The 10,991-nt window shown below is 40.0% G+C and overlaps 2 non-coding genes across 2 annotated transcripts; one reads left to right on the top strand and one right to left on the bottom strand.

The window, feature by feature from the left end:
* Positions 1-937: 937 nt before the first annotated feature.
* On the bottom strand, positions 938-1,045 carry LOC148565302 (small nucleolar RNA R71). Its single transcript, XR_015884087.1, has one exon. It is a non-coding gene; the product is annotated as a small nucleolar RNA R71 (small nucleolar RNA).
* An 8,584-nt stretch (positions 1,046-9,629) lies between these two features.
* Positions 9,630-9,737, top strand: LOC148565303 (small nucleolar RNA R71). Its single transcript, XR_015884348.1, has one exon. It is a non-coding gene; the product is annotated as a small nucleolar RNA R71 (small nucleolar RNA).
* Positions 9,738-10,991: the final 1,254 nt, after the last annotated feature.

Consider the following 10,991-nt stretch of genomic DNA (forward strand, 5'->3'; position numbering starts at 1 on the left):
CAGTCAAGGCTTTTATTTATATTATTTAAAATTCCTCAATTTAATTCCCAATTTACCTAGCTCAACTTCTTGGAACATCTGATTAATAAAACAGTACACTTTTCTGCAACTCGTTGGGAGACGACCTGGGACTTAAAACTCCCAGTAATTTTAATTTAAACTCTCTGTGACATATTTCTAAATTGATAGGCAAATTTTTGGTGAGTTAAGAACTATACTCGCAACGTAACCATTTTAATAAATTTTTAATTCACCAGCTTCTGCTTCCCATCAATTTTTGGCGCCGTTGCCGGGGAGTTGCAATAGAGTGCTAATTTTATTAATTAGAATTTATTTATTTGCATTTTATTTAATTTTGCTACTATGAGCTGCATGTTTCTTCCGTCAAATGACACGTTCACTTCCTGATCCGCGCTTGCTAATATTCGATCCTGAAATTGAAAGGACAATTTCACGAATAAGGCGAGAACAGCGTAGGTTAGCCCGCTCTGAGGGCGGATCTGAAAGTGAATTTGAGGAAGAAACCAGCCCCCGTTCTACTGATTCGGTTGTTTTACGTGCAGAAAACATGGCAGCTAGAAGAGTTACCATTCAGGAGGAAGGAGCTCCTGATTTTACAATGCAACCGTTTCAAGCGCATCATCCAGCGGTAGCTATGGATTTTGAAATAAAGACCGCACTGCTAAATTTGATGCCCAAGTTTCATGGCCTACCTGCTCAAGAGCCTATCAAGCATTTGAGAGATTTCCAGGAAGCCTGTTCTACTGTCAGGCATGATGGCACTGATGAAACTTCAATTCTGCTGAAAGTTTTTCCGTTCTCTCTTGAGGGAAAAGCAAGAAACTGGTACTACACTCAACCTCTAGCAAATGTATCCAACTGGGATACACTCAGAAAGGAGTTTCTGGAGAAATTCTTTCCATCTGAAGTTACTGATAAACTAAGGAAGGATATCTCTACAATTGTTCAGGATGACAATGAGACTCTCTTTGAATACTGGGAGCGCTTCAATAATCTTCTGGAAGCATGCCCCCACCACATGATTGACAAGATCGTGCTACTCAGCTATGTCACACAAGGAATGAGGCCCCAGGATAAGACCACATTGGAAAGTACCAGCAATGGGTCTATGAAGAAGTACAAGACCACTGATGAAGCTTGGAAATTGATCAGTGATTTAGCTGAATCTACTCGGAACCACAGACAGAAGCAAGGCCGTTTAAGGGCCGTTGCAGAAGTATCTTCTGGCATAGAGACTGCTGCTCTAAATCGAAGCATCTGTGAGATGACCAACCTGCTGAAGCAAATGCAGTTGAATCAACAAGCTCAGCAAACTCAACCGCAGCAAAACCAATAACTAGTCCCACAAAGAATTTACAGAATTTGTGCTGATTACAGTCATTACACTGATGAATGCCCGCAGCTCCGACAAGAAGACAACATGGTGGCATCTACTCACAACTTCTATGACTGCCCCAACCAAGGGTACAATCAAAGTGGAAATAATAACCATGGATGGCAGGACAATTCAAACCAGAATTGGAGGGACAACAATAATAGAGGAGGCAGAGATAATCAGGGAAATCAGAGGTGGAATAATAACAACAACAGGCAGCAAAATCAACCTTACCGAGCACCTCACCTGAGGCAAAACCAAGGACCACCGAACAATCAGCAGCAAACCTCTCAATTTACTCATTCTTCTGTATCTTCTAATGAAGATTTATTACAAGCTTTTGAGAAAAGACAACTGGCCATGGAAAATACCATCGTGAACAATATTAACGCCAGTCTGAATGGTTTCACCTCTACTCTGCAAGCTTTTATGTCACAGCTTAGTTCAGCACAAAATTCCAGTAACCAACCTTCAAGCACCACTGGAATCCCCTCTCAACCATTACTCAATCCAAAGGGAGGCATTAATGCCATCACCCTGAGATCCAGAACCACACTGCAGGAGAGGAATCAAGAGGAACCAAGCTCACCAGAATACGCCTCAGCTGAAGAGGTGGTGGAAATCGAAGATGTTGAAGAGGAAGAGGATATACAGGACATAGCTGAAGAAGAGATAGCTCCACCACAGGAAGAAGCACAAAAAGGCGCAGGCACCACAGAAAACACTACTCCCATTCCATTTCCACAACTTGCAAGGAAGCCCAGGAAGCAGCTGGAACCTGATCCTAAAATGGTAGAAATATTCAAAAAGGTTGAGGTAACTGTTTCCCTTTTTGATGTTATTCAGCAGGTACCTAAATATGCAAAATTTCTAAAAGACTTATGTATTCATAAAGACAAAATTAACGAATTAGAAACTATTCCTTTAGGTAGTTCTATATCTGCTTTAATGGGAGGATTACCTGAAAAATGTAGTGATCCAGGTCCTTGCATAGTTAGTTGTACTATTGGTGGTGTAGTAATTTATGACTGCATGTGTGATTTAGGAGCATGTGTCAGTATAATGTCTTTGTCTATATATGATGTTTTAAGGCTCCCTCCCTTAAAAAGGTCGGCAGCTCGTTTTGTGTTAGCAGGTAAAAGCATTATTACAGTGGCTGGAGTTGCTGAAGATGTTTTGGTGAACATTAAAGGGCTCACATTTCTCACTGATTTTTATATCTTGGAGATGCCCCATAATGATTCAGATAAGCCATCATCAATCCTACTTGGAAGACCATTCCTGAAGACATCAAAATTCAAATTGGATGCTTTTTTAGGAACATACTCTTTTGAAATAGATGGCCGCATAGTGATCTTCAATCTGAATGGAGTCATTGACAACCCCCCAGAATATCGTTCTATCTTTCAGTGTGATGCCATAGACGAAAGTGTGGCTGAAGTTCAAAAAGAAGAGTTTGAAGAGAGGCACACTGGACAAGGTCCAAGTGTGGGGACCTTCTTAACTGACAATGAGGACACTTCGCCATTTTCGCAAGTCCCAGATAATCCAGAGCCTACCCATGATCGAAAGTTAGAATTAAAACCTCTCCCTCCACATCTCAAATATGCTTATCTTGAGGATGAGCAGAAGCTTCCGGTTATTATTACTAGGGAACTGACTTCTCAACAAGAAGAGCAGTTACTTGATGTACTGAGGAAGCACAAGAAGGCAATTGGGTGGAGTTTGGCAGACATAGTGGGAATAAACCCTCAAGTATGCGAGCACAGAATATTTTTAGAAGAAGGAGCAAGACCTGTCCGTCAACCACAAAGAAGATTGAATCCTACCATCTTGGAAGTTGTCAAAAAGGAAGTGACCAGATTATTGGAAGCCGGTATCATATATCCCATTTCAGACAGTGAATGGGTAAGCCCAGTACAAGTGGTGCCCAAGAAATCTGGAGTCACTACCGTGAAGAATGAGCATGGAGAGCTCATAGCAACTAGAGTTCAGAATGCTTGGAGAGTCTGCATTGATTACAGACGTCTCAACCAAGCTACCCGTAAGGATCACTACCCACTTCTATTCATTGATCAAATGCTGGATCGCCTGTCAAGTAAATCACATTATTGTCTTTTAGATGGTTACACAGGTTATTTCCAAATTCATATAGCTCCTGAGGATCAGGAAAAGACTACTTTTACATGTCCTTTTGGGACTTATGCTTATAAGAGAATGCCCTTTGGCTTGTGCAATGCACCAGCTACTTTCCAAAGGTGCATGATGAGCCTTTTCTCTGATCTTATTGAGGACTGTATGGAAGTTTTTATGGACGATTTTAGCGTTTATGGTGATTCTTTTAACCTTTGCTTAGATGGATTATCTAGAGTATTAGATAGATGTGTTGATACAAACCTTGTATTGAATTTCAAAAAATGCCACTTTATGGTAAAGCAAGGGATTGTATTAGGACATGTGGTATCTAATAATGGCATTTCTGTAGACCCAGCAAAGGTGAATGTTATTTCTAGTTTACCTTACCCCTCTTCTGTGAGGGAAGTCCATTCGTTCCTTGGCCATGCAGGTTTCTACAGGAGATTTATTAAGGACTTTAGTAAGGTGGCACTTCCCTTATCCAGATTACTGCAGAAGGACATTGAGTTCGAGTTCAGTGAAGATTGCAAACAAGCATTTGATAAGTTGAAGACTGCTCAAACTCAAGCCCCAATTGTAAGAGGACCCGACTGGAGCCAGCCGTTTGAAATCATGTGCGATGCTTCCAACCATGCAGTAGGAGCAGCGCTGGCTCAGTGGTGTGCAGAAATTGTGACTACACTTTGATTATGTAAAATTCATCGCTCTTTCTTTCCCTGGTAATGGCGCCAAAAACATGATGCCAATACCATGGTTCACAACTTCGCACAACTAACCAGCAAGTGCACTGGGTCGTCCAAGTAATACCTTACGTGAGTAAGGGTCGAATCCCACGGAGATTGTTGGTATGAAGCAAGCTATGGTCACCTTATAAATCTCAGTCAGGCGGATATAAAATAGTAATGGGGTTTTTGAAATTAATTAATAAAATAGGGATAGAAATACTTATGTAAATCATTGGTGAGAATTTCAGATAAGCGAATAGAGATGCTTTCGTTCCTCTGAACCTCTGCTTTCCTGCTATCTTCATCCAATCAGTCTTACTCCTTTCCATGGCTGGCTTTATGTGATACATCACCACTGTCAATGGCTACTTTCGGTCTTCTCTCGGGAAAATGATCCAAATGCCATGTCACGGCACGGCTAATCGTCTGGAGGCATCACCCTTGTCAATGGTTTCATCCTATCCTCTCAGTGAAAATGGTCAACGCACCCTGTCACGGCACGGCTATTCATCTGTCGGTTCTCGATCATGCTGGAATAGGATTTACTATCCTTTTGCGTCTGTCACTACGCCCAGCAATCGCGAGTTTGAAGCTCGTCACAGTCATTCAATCATTGAATCCTACTCGGAATACCACAGACAAGGTTTAGACTTTCCGGATTCTCTTGAATGCCGCCATCATTCTAGCTTACACCACGAAGATTCTGATTAAGAGATCTAAGAGATACTCATTCAATCTAATGTAGAACGGAAGTGGTTGTCAGGCACGCATTCATAAGGAATGATGATGATTGTCACGTTCATCACATTCAGGTTGAAGTGCGAATGAATATCTTAGAAGCGAAATAAGATGAGTTGAATAGAAAACAGTAGTACTTTGCATTAATCTTTGAGGAACAGCAGAGCTCCACACCTTAATCTATGGAGTGTAGAAACTCTACCGTTAAAAATACATAAGTGAATGGAGTTCATTGGTCTCGGCCCCAGAGGGGGACCGGAGTAACCAAGACTGTGAATACAATGATAAAAAGTTCTATTTATAATAAACTAGTCACTAGGGTTTACAGAAGTAAGTAATTGATGCATAAATCCACTTCCGGGGCCCACTTAGTGTGTGCTTGGGCTGAGCTTGAGTGTTGCACGTGTAGAGGTCATTCTTGGAGTTGAACGCCAGCTTTTGTGCCAGTTTGGGCGTTGAACTCCACTTTGCAGCTTGTTTCTGGCGCTGGACGCCAGAATTGGGCAGAGAGCTAGTGTTGAACGCCAGTTTGCGTCGTCTAAACTTGGGCAAAGTATGAACTATTATATATTTCTGGAAAGCCCTGGATGTCTACTTTCCAACGCAATTAGAAGCGCGCCATTTCAAGTTCTGTAGCTCCAGAAAATCCACTTTGAGTGCAGGGAGGTCAGAATCCAACAGCATCATCAGTCCTTCTTCAACCTCTGAATCTGATTTCTGCTCAAGTCCCTCAATTTCAGCCAGAAAATACATGAAGTCACAGAAAAACACACAAACTCATAGTAAAGTCCAGAAATGTGAATTTAACATAAAAACTAATGAAAGCATCCCTAAAAGTAACTAGATCCTACTAAAAACATACTAAAAACAATGCCAAAAAGCGTATAAATTATCCGCTCATCACAACACCAAACTTAAATTGTTGCTTGTCCCCAAGCAACTGAAAATCAAATAGGATAAAAAGAAGAGAATATACTATAAATTCCAAACTATCAATGAAACAGAGCTTCAATCATATGAGCGGGACTTATAGCTTTTTGCCTCTTGAATAGTTTTGGCATCTCACTTTATCCATTGAGGTTCAGAATGATTGGCATCTATAGGAACTCAGAGTTCAGATAGTGTTATTGACTCTCCTAGTTCAGTATATTGATTCTTGAACACAGCTATTTTATGAGTCTTGGTCGTGGCCCTAAGCACTCTGTTTTCCAATATTACCACAGACACATAATTGGGTGAACCTTTTCAGATCGTGACTCAGCTTTGCTAAAGTCCCCAATTAGAGGTGTCCAGGGTTCTTAAGCATACTCTCTTTTTTTTTTTTGCTTTGGACCTTGACTTTAACCGCTCAGTCTCAAGTTTTCACTTGACACCTTCACGCCACAAGCACATGGTTAGGGACAGCTTGGTTTAGCCACTTAGGCCAGGATTTTATTCCTTTAGGCCCTCCTATCCACTGATGCTCAAAGCCTTGGGATCCTTTTTATTTGCCCTTGCCTTTTGGTTTTAAGGGTTATTGGCTTTTTGCTCTTGCCTCTTGGTTTTAAGAGCTTTTGGCTTTTTCTGCTTGCTTTTTTTTTTCTGCAAGCTTTGTTCTTTGCTGCTTTTTCTTGCTTCAAGAATCATTTTTATGATTTTTCAGATTATCAAATAACATGTTTCCTAGTCATCATTCTTTCAAGAGCCAACATATTTAACATTCTTAAACAACAACTTCAAAAGACATATGCACTGTTCAAGCATACATTCAGAAAACAAGAAGCATTGTCACCACATCAATATAATTAAACTAAGTTCAAGGATAAATTCGAAACTCATGTACTTCTTGTTCTTTTGAATTAAAACATTTTTCATTTAAGAGAGGTGATGGATTCATAGGACATTCATAACTTTAAGACAAAGTTACTAACTACTAATGATCATGTAATGAAGACACAAATATAGATAACACTTAACATAGAGAAAACGAAAGACAGAAGAAATAAGAACAAGGAATGAATCCACCTTAGTGATGGTGGCGTTTCCTTCTTGAGGAGCCAATGATGTCCTTGAGCTCTTCTATGTCTCTTCCTTGTCTTTGTTGTTCCTCCCTCATTGCTTTTTGATCTTCTCTAATTTCATGAAGAATGATGGAGTGTTCTTGATGTTCCACCCTTTATTGTCCCATGTTGGAACTTAATTCTCCTAGGGAGGTGTTGATTTGCTCCTAATATTTATGTGGAGGGAAGTGCATCCCCTGAGGTATCTCAGGGATCTCTTGATTTGCAGCCACATGTTCTACCACTGAGCTATAGACCCTTGAGATGAATCTTTCCATCTCCCATGACTCGGAGGTGGAAGCCTTTGTCTTCCCTTCCCCTCTTTTAGAGGTTTAGGTGCCATCAATGGTAATGGAAAAACAAAAAGCTTATGCTTTTACCACACCAAACTTAGAATGTTGCTCGCCCTCGAGCAAAAGAAGAAAGAATAGAAGGAGAAGAAGATATGGAGGAGATGGAGGGATGTGTGTATGGATGTGAATGGTGAATGGAAAACAGAAGGGATGGTCATGAATGGAGAGAGAGAGGGTGAGGTGGGTGGGGATCCTGTGGGGACCACAGATCCTGAGATGATCCTGTGGGGTCCACAGATCCTGAGGTGTTCAAGGATTTACAACCTTGCACCAAATTAGGCATGTAAAATGCCCTTGCACACAACTCTGGGTGTTCAGCGCCAGGTTGGTGCCCATTTTGGGCGTTCAACGCCCATTTGTTGCCATTTCTGGCGTTGAACGCCAGAACCATGCTTGTTCTAGGCGTTCAGCGCCAGGATGCTGCCCATTTTGGGCATTCAGCGCCAGAACCATGCTTTGTTCTGGCGTTGAACGCCAGGCAGATGCTTCCTCCAGGGTGTGATTTTTCTTCTGCTGTTTTTGATTCCATTTTCAATTTTTATATTTATTTTGTGACTCCACATGATCATGAACCTATAAAGACATGAAAACCAAAAATAAAATTAGATAAATAAACATTGGGTTGCCTCCCAACAAGCGCTTCGTTAATGTCAATAGCTTGACAGTGGGCTCTCATGGAGCCTCACAGATGTGCAGAGCATTGTTGAGACTCTGCAACACCAAACTTAGAGTTTGGATATGGGAGTTCAACACCAAACTTAGAGTTTGGTTGTGGCCTCCCAACACCAAACTTAGAGTTTGACTGTAGGGGCTCTAGTTGACTCTGTTTTGAGAGAAGCTTTTTCTACTTCCTCTCCATGGATTCAGAGAGAGATCCTTGAGTTGTAAACACAAGATTATCCTTATTTAATTGAAGGATCAATTCTCCTCTGTCCACATCAATCACAGCTCTTGCTGTGGCCAGGAAAGGTCTTCCTAGGATGATGGATTCATCCTCTTCCTTTCCAGTATCCAGGACTATGAAATCAGCAGGGATGTAAAGGTCTTCAACCTTTACTAACAAGTCCTCTACTTGTCCATAAGCCTGTTTTCTTGAATTGTCTGCCATCTCTAATGAGATTTTAGCAGCTTGCACCCCATAGATTCCCAGTTTCTCTATTATAGAGAGGGGCATGAGGTTTATCCCTGAACCAAGATCACACAGAGCCTTAAAGACCATGGTGCCTATGGTACAAAGTATTATGATTGCACCAAGAAACTTTGCATCTTGCTCTTCAGTAACATCCTCATTCTCTTCAGAAGAGGAATATTCATCAGAGCTCATGAATGGCATAAGGAGGTTTAATGGAATCTCTATGGTCTCTAGATGAGCCTCAGACTCCCTTGGTTCCTCAGAGGGAAGCTCCTTATTGATCATTGGACGTCCCAGGAGGTCTTCCTCCTTGGGATTCACATCCTTCTCCTCTCTTGTGGGTTCGGCCATGGTAATTAATTCAATGGCCTTGCACTCTCCTTTTGGATTCTCTTCTGTATTGCTTGGGAGAATACTAGGAGGGATTTCAGTGATCTTTTTACTCAGCTGGCCCACTTGTGCTTCCAAATTTCTAATGGAAGACCTTGTTTCATTCATGAAACTTATAGTGGCCTTAGATAGATCAGAGACTAAATTTGCTAAGCTAGATGGATTCTGCTTAGAATTCTCTGTCCGTTGCTGAGTGGATGATGGAAAAGGCTTGCTATTGCTAAACCTATTTCTTCTACCATTATTAAAGCCTTGTTGAGGCTTTTGATCCTTCCATGAGAGATTTGGGTGATTTCTCCATGATGGATTATAGGTGTTTCCATACGGTTCACCTAAGTAATTCACCTCTGCTATTGCAGGGTTTTCAGGATCATAAGCTTCTTCTGCATAAGAAGCCTCTTGAGTACTGTTGGATGCAGCTTGCATTCCATTCAGACTTTGAGAAATCATATTGACTTGCTGAGTCAATATTTTGTTCTGAGCCAATATGGCATTCAGAGTATCAACTTCAAGAACTCCCTTCTTCTGAGGCATCCCATTACTCACAGGATTCCTCTCAGAAGTGTACATGAACTGGTTATTAGCAACCATGTCAATGAGTTCTTGAGCTTCTGCAGGCGTTTTCTTTAGGTGAATGGATCCACCTGCAGAAGTATCCAATGACATCTTTGATAGCTCAGACAAACCATCATAGAATATATCCAGGATGGTCCATTCTGAAAGCATGTCAGAGGGACACTTTTTGGTCAACTGTTTGTATCTCTCCCAAGCTTCATAAAGGGATTCACCTTCCTTCTGTCTGAAAGTCTGAACATCCACTCTAAGCTTACTCAGCTTTTGAGGACGAAAGAACTTGGCTAAGAAAGCCTTGACCAGCTTATCCCAAGAGTTCAGGCTATCCTTAGGTTGAGAGTCCAACCATATTCTAGCTCTGTCTCTTACAGCAAAAGGGAAAAGCATGAGCCTGTAGACTTCAGGATCTACTCCATTAGTCTTAACAGTATCACAGATCTGCAAGAATTCAGTTAAGAACTGAAAAGGATCTTCAGATGGAAGTCCATGGAACTTTCAGTTCTGCTGCATCAGAGAAACTAGATGAGGTTTCAGCTCAAAATTGTTTGCTCCAATGGCAGGAATCGAGATGCTTCTTCCATTTAAATTGGAATTAGGTGCAGTAAAGTCACCAAGCATTCTCCTTGCATTATTGTTGTTGGGTTCGGCTGCCATCTCCTTTACTTGTTTGAAATTTTCAATAAGGTTGTCTATGGATTGTTGTAATTTAGCTTCTCTTAATTTTCCTCTTCAGAGTCCTTTCAGGTTCTGGATCAGCTTCAACAAGAATGCATTTTTCCTTGTTCCTGCTCATAAGAAAGAGAAAAGAACAAGAAAAGAAGAGGAATCCTCTATGTCACAGTAAAGAGGTTCCTTCTTGTTAGTAGAAGAAAGGGAGGAGATGAGATAGAAAGAGAATTTTCGAAAATAATTTTTGAAAAAGAGTTAGTGATTTTCGAAAATAGTTTTGAAAAAGGTTAGTAGTTTTTCGAAAATTCAAATAAAAAAAATAATTAGTTAATTAAAAAGAAATTTTTGAAAAAGGGGGAAGATATTTTCGAAAATTAGAGAGAGAGAGTTAGTAGGTAGTTTTGAAAAAGATAAGAAACAAACAAAAACTTAGTTAGTTAGTTGAAACAAATTTTGAAAAGATAAGAAGTTAGGAAGTTAGAAAAGATATTTTGAAATCAAATTTTTGAAAAAGTTAAGATAAGAAGATATTTTTGAAAAGATATGATAGAAATTAGTTTTTGAAAAAGATTTGATTTTTAAAATCTCAATTAATGACTTGATTCACAAGAAATCATAAGATATGATTCTAGAACTTAAAGTTTGAATCTTTCTTAACAAGTAAGTAACAAACTTGAAATTTTTTGAATCAAAACATTAATTGATGATGTTATTTTCGAAAATATGATGTAAAAATAAGAAAAATATTTTTGAAAAATATTTTTGGAATTTTCGAAAATAACTAAGAAATTTGAAAAAGATTTGATTTTTGAAAAAGATTTTGAAAAAGGTGAGATTTTT

The sequence above is a fragment of the Arachis ipaensis genome, chromosome B5 (genome assembly GCF_059453495.1).
Source record: "Arachis ipaensis isolate K30076 ecotype BB chromosome B5, ASM5945349v1, whole genome shotgun sequence".
Classification (NCBI taxonomy): Eukaryota; Viridiplantae; Streptophyta; class Magnoliopsida; order Fabales; family Fabaceae; genus Arachis; species Arachis ipaensis.